The following is a 7142-nucleotide window of genomic DNA, read 5'->3' on the forward strand; positions in this document are numbered from 1 at the left end:
CTATCTGAAGTGTACCTGGCGTATAAGACGACCCCCCACTTGGAGGCATATTTTTCAGGGCCAAAAAATCGTCTTATACGCCGGCAAATACGGTAATAAAAATAGGAACCATTACAATCAACACATTTTTGCCAAGGAGAAATAAGTTTGTTTATTCCTGTAGCATAAAAATCCATGCTTCGGGATTCAATGAATTCTTGGAAAGTATTTTCTGCATCCTGCTAGTTGTGGAAGTGTTTTCCCTACAAAAAATTGTCAAGAGATGCTTGAAGAAGTGGTAGTCGGTTGGCAAGAGGTAGTCGGTTGGTGGATGAGGCAAAACTCCGTAGCCCAATCCATTCAACTTTTGAAGCGTTCGTTGTGCGGCATGCGGTCAGACGTTGTTGTGAAGAATTGGGCCCTTTCTGTTGACCAATGCCAGCTGCAGGCGTTGCAGTTTTCGGTGCAGCTCATCGATTTGCTGAGCATACTTCTCAGATGTCATGGTTTCACTGGGATTCAAAAAGCTATAGTGGATCCGACTAGCGGCAGACCACCAAACAATGACTATGACCTTTTTTTGGTGCAAGTTTGGTTTTGGGAAATGCTTTGGAGCTTCTTCTAGGTCCAACCACTGAGCTGGTCATCACTGGTTGTTGTATAAAATCCACTTTTTGTCACACTTCACAATCCAATCGAGGAATGGCTTGTTGTTGTTGCTGCGTAGAATAAGAGAAGACGACACTTCAAAACGACGATTTTTTTATTTTATTTTTTTTATTTATTATTATTTTTTTTTAGCTGAGCCATCTTGCCATGTGTTGGCAGCTCAGCTTGGGCCAAGAATCAAACCGGCAACCCTGTTGCTCAGAGCGAGCTCTTAACCAACTGAGCCACTCGGCCAGCCCAAAACGACGAATTTTTTGATTTGCGGTCAGCTCATGAGGCACCCACTTATGGAGATTTTCCACCTTTCAATTTGCTTCAAATGCTGAATGACCATAGAATCATCGACACTGAATTCTTCGGCAACTTCTCGTGTAGTTGTAAGAGGATCAGCTTCGATGACTGCTTTCAATTGGCTGTTGTCAACTTCCAATGGCTGGCCACTAGGCTCCTCACCTTCAAGGCTCTTGTCTCCTTTGCAAAACTTTAAAAAAAAATTTTATTGGGGGATTGGGGAAGGGGAACAGTGTTAGGGAATTGAGGTAGGGGAAGAGCCAAATTGTTGTCCTTCAATCTTAGTTGTGGAAGACGCAGCTAGCTCAAGTCCAGCCGTCATCCGGCCGCCTGTTGGCAGCTCCTGGCCGCTCAGCTCAAGGTGCAGAGTTCAATCTTAGTTGTGGGTGGGCGTAGCTCACTATCCCATGCCGGAGTCGAACGAGCAACCTTGTTATTAGGAGCATGTGCTCTCACCAACTGAGGCATGGCAGCTCAGTGGCAGCTAAGCTTGGGCACAGCTCACCGGCCCATGTGGGAATCGAACCAGTGACTGTGTTGCTCAGAACTCGCACTCTTAACCAACTGAGCCACTCGGCCAGCACTCCTTTGCAAAACTTCTTGAACCACCACTGCACTATATGTTCGTTAGCAGTTTGTGGGTCAAAAGTGTTGCTGACGTTGCCAGTTGTCTGCTGGTTTACAACCCATTTTGAACTTGAATAAGAAAATTGCTCAAATTTGCTTTTTTGTCTAACATCATTTCCATAATTTAAAATACATATAAACATCAAGTAATAAGCCATTAGCAAAAAAACAAAGCGAGAAATGAGCATTAAAATGATGTATAACATAAACACATTTAAGACTGTATTCCAATATCAAAAGCAAATTTCAACAATGCAAAAAACGGCAATTACATTTACACCAACCTAATAACTTAAATTTTCCATGTTTTCTTCCCTATAAAATGGGAGCTTATTAATGTATGAAATGAACCCACATGAAGATACAATGAATGATGGAAAAAGATTACAACTAAGCTAAAAAAAAATATTCTTTAGCACGTCCATTATTTTCAAATTATTGGGTTGTTGAAAAAGTCATGACATATTTTTCTGTTTTTCGTTGCAAAAATGTGTCATGACTTTTCTGACAACCCAATAGTTGTCTTTATAGGGAATATTATCAATGTAAGTGTGTACCTTTTCTATAATTTATAGTGTTTTTAAACTACTGAACTTGTGGAAATGTGCTATGCAGTAACAGAAAACAAATACATGAATCCTCCCCACAGTCAAGCCTCAAGATGAGTCCCGGCTGGCACCTTGATTGCAGCCTCGTAACAGATGCTAAGCTAGGCATACCCAGAGAAGTTAAGTCCAGATTTCTGACCCATACAGAAACTGAGATATACTACATTTTTGCTGTTTAAAAGTTGCTAAGATTTAGGGTGATTCATTACATAACAGTAGATAACTAATACAGCATGAAACAGGCAAGAGTATAAACACTGAAAGTGGGATGATAATCCTAGAGAATCAAAAGAGAATGTAACTTAAAAAAATTAAGGTTACTAAACTGGGCAGATTGAAGATATATAAAGAAATATATTCTACATTTAAAGTACTTGTAGTATGAATGGGTTTCTTCTCTTAAGAACAACAAAAATTAGGGCAGGCTGAGTGGCGCGTTGGTTAAGAGTTGGCTTGGGACACCAGCTCTGAGCACCAGGGCCCTGGTTCAGATACCACATTAGGGCCAGTGATGCTGCGCCCTCTACAGCTCAGATGGTGAACAACAGCTCAACCTGAAGCTGGGCTGCTGCGAATCGCTGGCGACGACGTAGGCTGCAGTGGAGCTGCAGTGGGCTCCCGTAAGCTACTGTGAGCTGCCAAGAGCTGCCATGAGTGGCCGTCCAGTGATTGGCGAGCGACTGCCTCACTGGGGAAGAGCGCAATGATAATACCAACATGGGCCAGTGAAGCGATGTCCTCCAAAACTAGAGTGAAGAACAAAAGGACAGCAACTTGTCTGTTCTCCTTCCGCGATCCCCAATGCTGTTCCCCTCTCCCAATTCCCCAATAAAATCTTTAAAAAGAAAAAAGAAAAAAAAAGAACAACAAAAATTAAAATAGCCAGGAATGTATTTGATCTAAAAGAATAATGCTACTTTTACTGAGTAATATAAAGGACTTAAATAAAAAAACAATCTCAATATTATAAAGACATCAATTTTGCCCAAATTTATTCACAAGTTTATTTGATTGTAACGAAAATAAGAGAATTTCTTATAGAATATGACATAATTATATAAGCATTTTCTGGAAGAATTAACAAGGATTAATTAAGACCAGTGGTATGAGAGTGGAAACAGACAGACAGGTACAATCAGGAAGAGCCAAGCAGAGTCCAGCATACGTAAACAATTATTGAAAGATCAAACAGGTATCACATACCAACAGGGAGGGAAGAGTCATTCCATAAATAGTATGATTTCATATATTTAGATCTTCAACTACAGCCTGCCCACCTCCACCCTCACCTTCACACACAGAAGACTCTAATTTCCATAAGAGAGAGGAGATGCTTTTGCCCTGCCAGCACCTATGGCAATGTCCAAAGCTGCTGAGGGTACAGGAACCACCTATGCAAGAGTAAAGTAGAATCACCTTTGAGGAGGGCAGCCTGGTAAATTTTAAATGGGCATTTCTTTTGCTTATCTTCAACCAACACACCAAGAGATGAAATGATCCAATTATATAACAGGAAATTCAACTAGACAAAAATTATAAATATGTGCAATAAACATAAGAAAAGATGTCGAACATCTGAAGAATGATCAACAAAATACAAGTTAAAACAGCTTTTTACCTATCAGACTGGTCAAGATTAGAGATACCAGGTTCAGTCAATTTTACCTTCTTCATAGTCCTTCACTCTGTCCACTTCTCTCCTCTCTCACCTGACTAGTTCATTAGTCCCTACCTGATCTTCCTGTTTCCCCCTTTGCCCCAGGATGCTTATTTAAAAACACAAATCTCACCACTACCCTGCTCTCCTTGCCTATAGGATTACATACCCAAATTCTTAACTCAGCCCACAAGTCCAGTTAGGCTCCAATTCCTACTGTGCTGTGGCCACACTGGATTCCTTGAATGGAATGCAAGCAGGAGACAAACAGATAAAGAAAATAAGTGGGCCGGGTGGTAAGTACCAACCAGACTCAGCACAGGAGGGAGAGTACTAAGGCATGCTGGGGACGGCAGCAGACCAGAGTACACAGGCGCCGTCTCCCCTACAGGTGATGGGTGTCAGGCCTTAGATGTTTTCTAAAAACTACAACTTGGGATTTTAAATATGAAACCTCACTTTAGATGCTAGAAACAAATGAAAATTTAACACTCAGGGGTCAAGACTGTACAGCTCAATCAAACCATGTTTCTGAACCACATGAGATCTATTACTTTGTAACCTCTAGGCTCTGTTCTAGGGTATCAAAGCCTAGACAGTCACTCTTGCGACCTGCAGTTCTTTGGTAGGTTCATTCAGTCATTCATTCACTTTTTATTGGGCTTTATGATATGTGGACACTGGCCTAAGAGGGCTCCTATATGCAGGCTCAGTTCACATTATCACTTTCTCACACAGGCATATGCTTCATTGACTTTGGAGCACTTATCATGGTGACTGCATAATTTGCAATCATATCATCATGACCGTAATTACTACAGCACAGGACTGTAAGTTATGTGAGGACCCTCAGAGTATCTGTTCTCCTAGCACCTGCTGGCCATGTCCAGAGTGGCTTAGGCAAACAGATACCCTCATGCACTGGTGCCTCAAAGGTAAAATGGAGCAAACTCTGTGGTGGGCAGCCTGGCAATTTATCTAAAATACCTTAAATAGGCATTTGTTTTGCTTGAACGACTACACTTCCAGAAATTTAAACTAAAGAGGTAATTCACCAGGTGTGCAAATTTTTATGTCCAAGGCTATGAATTACAACATGTTTACAACAGTTAAAAGCTAGGCACAAATGTTCATCTACCAAATTGGATTACTTGACAATTATGTTTAGAGAAAAGGTGGCTATAAGAAAAATAATCATAATGAAAAAAAATGCAAGATATGAAAATGTGAAATCACATATGCTGTATGACTACAACTGTACTTAAAAAACTACACAAGGGCCGGTCAAGTGGCTCGTTGGTTAAGAGTTGGCTTGGGAGCGCAAGCTTGAGCAGCAGGGCCCTGGTTCGGATTCCACATGGGCCAGAGATGCTGCGTCCTCTATAGCTAAAATGGTGAACAACAGCTCGACCTGGAGCTGGGCTGCCGTGAGTCACCGGTGATGGTGTAGGCTGCAGTGGGCTGCCGTTAAGCTACCGTGAGCAGCCAGCAGCCGGCGTGAGCTGCTGTGAGCCGCCGTCCAATGGCCAGCAACTGATCTGCCTCACCCTTGGGAAGAGTGCAATGATCACAATACCAACATGCGCCAGTGAAGCAACGTCCTCCACAACTAGACTGAAGAACAAAAGGACAGCAACTTGTCTGTTCCCCTTCCCTGATTCCCCAACGCTGTTTCCTCTCCCTATTCCCCTATAAAATCTTTAAAATAAAACCGCCCCCCCCAAAAAACCCCGAAACAAACAAAAAAACAAAAACCACACAAGCCCCAAAGTGACATCCCAAAAAGAGAATGGGAGAAAATACAATCAAAACTTGGTTATTATGCTTGAGTGGTAAGATTTCAGATGAGTTCCCCTTTTATGCCTACTCTTTGCTTAGCACAGCCTGGATGTTCTGTGGGAGAAGTCACAAGATGAACACTAAGTCCAGGAGTAACAGTTCTCCCTATGGAATACACATGTCCACCCTGAACAAAAAGACATTGATTTCATCAACCTCTTACCTTGTAACTACAAGTTTATTCCAGCGCTAACAGACAACTAAAGAGTAGATTTAACAAAAGCAGTTAAGATACCATCTTTTAACTGTCTGGAAAATATAAACCATAACACTCCAAGCCCCTGTATGGACTGGAGGGCAGAGGCTGGGAACCCCATTGTGTCTCAGCTTTTGGAGAGTGGATAACGCCCTATAGTTCTGTTCTGTGTCGAAATATACTAGCAAAGAAAATGTCTATCAAGCTAGGGTCAAAACAAGGGGTGAGGCCCTATGTATCAAGAAGGTCCTTTATCTGCTACATAGATAAAATTCTGCTTCAACTTTCTACACATCTCAAATGTACTGGAGAGCTGTTTACTTGGCAGTTACAGCGTGAGGGAGCCTAAAAGCTCCATGTTAAAAACTACACTCCTGTTTATGAGAACAACAGAAGATACTCAAGAGGAAGAAACACAGTAAAATCTAGTTTTAATTTGTTGGCAACATTTTACCAGTACTGGAAATAAAAATCAGAAAGAAAGGCATATGCTGACAGAAAGAAATTCTACACGTGAATGTTAGCTGGTGGATCCAAGAAGTAAAAAGCCTTGATTTGTGAAAGTGAAGTAAATAAAGTTCAAGGATTATAATAGAAATAAAACTCAACTGCAGAAAAAGTCAAGCAAAGGGTTTGGGAATCCACCTGTAAATATTGAAGTCTACACTGTTACATAGTACTGGGTAATGATCAGTTCTGGTTTGTTATAGGAGACATGAAATATTACTAGTTGACTGTTTCCTTTGCAAGAAATTTAGCAGATCAGGATTACTCACGTGATATCCCTTCGCTGATAGCAACCCTGAAGCAAGCAGGCGATCAGGTCACTGATAAAGTCTACATCATCTCTGTGGAGAGCTGCTTCTAACTCCTGAGGAGGAGGATGAGGAGAGACAGGGGTGAGAGATCAAACACAGAGATTTTTAAATATCCATCTCTACCTCCCTCACCCCCCACCCCTGCAACTGAATGGTCAGTGGAGCAGAAGTGCTTGTCGAGGCTCAACTCTGCCCATCAATTACTGCTAGAAGAGCAACTAGGGTTTAACTTTTTGTTTTTCCATGGGGTTTACTTCTCACATCACTCCTTAGTAAACTCCATTCCTTTTATCTGTATCCTACAAGATATATATATCAATGCTGGCATAATCATTAGAGTTTAACTTACATAAATATGCTGTATTGCTTTCTATTTTAATGGCAAGAGAATAAAAGGTCAAATATGTAATTAGAAAGTATTCTTCATTTACTTAACAGTTTCAACAGGTACAGCATCT

At 41.3% G+C, this 7142-nt stretch overlaps 1 protein-coding gene across 2 annotated transcripts in view; it reads right to left on the minus strand.

Annotated features, from left to right (window-relative positions):
* CECR2 (CECR2 histone acetyl-lysine reader) overlaps window positions 1–6733 on the minus strand; it is a 79196-nt gene extending 72463 nt beyond the window's left edge. For both annotated transcript variants that reach the window (XM_019629975.1, XM_019629974.1), the window contains exon 1: window positions 6643–6733. The gene's annotated coding sequence lies outside the window, so the exon portion shown is untranslated. The remainder of the gene's footprint in view (window positions 1–6642) is intronic.
* Between the last annotated feature and the right edge of the window lie 409 nt (window positions 6734–7142).

This window comes from Hipposideros armiger, unplaced genomic scaffold (genome assembly GCF_001890085.2).
Source record: "Hipposideros armiger isolate ML-2016 unplaced genomic scaffold, ASM189008v1 scaffold_878, whole genome shotgun sequence".
In the NCBI taxonomy this organism is placed as follows: domain Eukaryota; kingdom Metazoa; phylum Chordata; class Mammalia; order Chiroptera; family Hipposideridae; genus Hipposideros; species Hipposideros armiger.